The sequence below is a fragment of the Oncorhynchus keta genome, chromosome 1 (assembly GCF_023373465.1).
Source record: "Oncorhynchus keta strain PuntledgeMale-10-30-2019 chromosome 1, Oket_V2, whole genome shotgun sequence".
Taxonomy (NCBI): Eukaryota; Metazoa; Chordata; class Actinopteri; order Salmoniformes; family Salmonidae; genus Oncorhynchus; species Oncorhynchus keta.
In genome coordinates this window covers 51,947,597-51,949,534 of record NC_068421.1, presented here as the reverse complement: position 1 = coordinate 51,949,534, position 1,938 = coordinate 51,947,597, and positions in this window count along the sequence as shown.

The following is a 1,938-nucleotide window of genomic DNA, read 5'->3' as shown; positions in this document are numbered from 1 at the left end:
TTACCTGTGGAAATGTTCATGACAATTTGAACCTTCGTTGAATACTGTAGCTTTTTACAAAAAGACCCAAAGGTTGACAGCGTTCCAAAAACCTTTTTTTACACACAAGTTTAGTTGACACATTTCAGTCTGCATTAAAAACGCATTATGGCTATGAAAGCTGTAAAAGCCTTCCCTGACGATCGGTGACCGACAATGACCAAGTATACTTCGAATAACGAGTTAACCAATGGCCTCGTCTCTGTAGTGGGTCTCTCTCCCCTTCTATCCTCAGAAGAAGTTTAGTAGTGCAACTTTTGCCCAGGAATATATTTGTATAACTCATTTGTTTTCTTAAGTATTTTCTATTTATATCATGGATCCCCATTCTTCCTGGGACCCGGCAAAATTAAGACAGTTATACAATTTTAGTTTGAGCAAATTTCTGCAGCATTAGTAAAGATGTGATCAATACATTACATTTACATTACATTATACATGGTGATGATTTAATTCCTGTGCTGTTTGTAAATACCCTGGTAGGTTGACAACCTGAACCAGGTTGCAGGCACTGGTTACAGACGTCTTTTCTGGAGTGGGCAGCTTGATGACAGCCTGTCAATATTTTTATTTTACCTTTATTTAACTAGGCAAGTCAGTTAAGAACAACTTCTTATTTTCAATGACGGCCTAGGAACAGTTCAGGGGCAGAACGACAGATTTGTACCTTGTCAGCTCGGGGATTTCACATACATTATCAAGCATTTCACACATAATTTCACCTGTACAGTGGCAGGTCTTTTAAAGGTGTCCTGTTACTTACTTGGTTGCTGGAGGCTGCTAAGTGATTCAATTCATAAGTTAACTATTTGAGAAACGCTAATTGGACGAAACGCTAATTGGACGCTCTTTGCATTATAGTCCCATACTTATGAGATTGAACCTTGACATACTTTCTCATGAAACTAGCTAATGTTCTGGTCCTGTAGGCACACATGGTTTCACATAACGCTTATTGTCTAAACGGTTAGCTGAATTCCTTTGTGCCTAGGCTCAAAGTGAATAGAAACAGTGTTTTGTTTCCAATGGGTATGAATGCATTTCCAGTAGCATGCCTGCCTTGTAGTGTTATCTCAGCCATCTAAACTACGTCAAGCATGTAGGATGTAAACAAGAGGCCCATTCTGCTTTGTTTGATGAGATGCATCGGAAGACCCGGGGAGCAGAGCGCCTTGCCGACCGCTCAGTGTCAGCACCCAGCCCACAGCTTTCTCCGTGTGGGGGAGGGGGCCTGGTTCAGGGTTGGGTTAGGTCAAACACAATATGTATGAGTTTGACTTGGAGCTGGTGACAAGTGCACTGTACACAGGGTTTGGTAGATTACTTTCTATATGTCATCCGTTACAGTTGCTAGTTCCCTGTCCGAAATGTTAATCAGTAATATAACTTTTGGATTGCCTAAACTCAGTAACTTAATCTGATTACTTTCCTTTTCTTTTGGATTACTTTCCCCTTAACAGGCGTTAGAAGAAGATAAAAAAGAATCCATTGAATGCATTTGGTGTGTCATAATAGTGGTCTCTGACTCGCTCAGGTGGAACTTAAACTTGCAAGTTTTTTCCAATCTGAATTTAATGTCGTTGAGAAAACAGAAATGTGCATTTGTTGTTTTATAATAGTGGTATGCGACATTCTGGTCAGACTCGCTCAAGGTGGAACAAACTTAAACTTGCAAGTTTTTTCTAATCTGAATTTAATGTCATTGAGAAAACAGAAGGGTGTCATAATGAATTTTTCCGCAAAGAGTCTAAGCCTTGTCTAAAAAGGGAATGGGGGGGGGGGGGTTATACTAATCTATATGGAATTGTTTTAAGAATGTCATACAATGCTCCTTTTCTATTTGATTTAGAATATTAAGACCCTTTGTAGTATCAACAAAAATATTACAATATTTTTGGC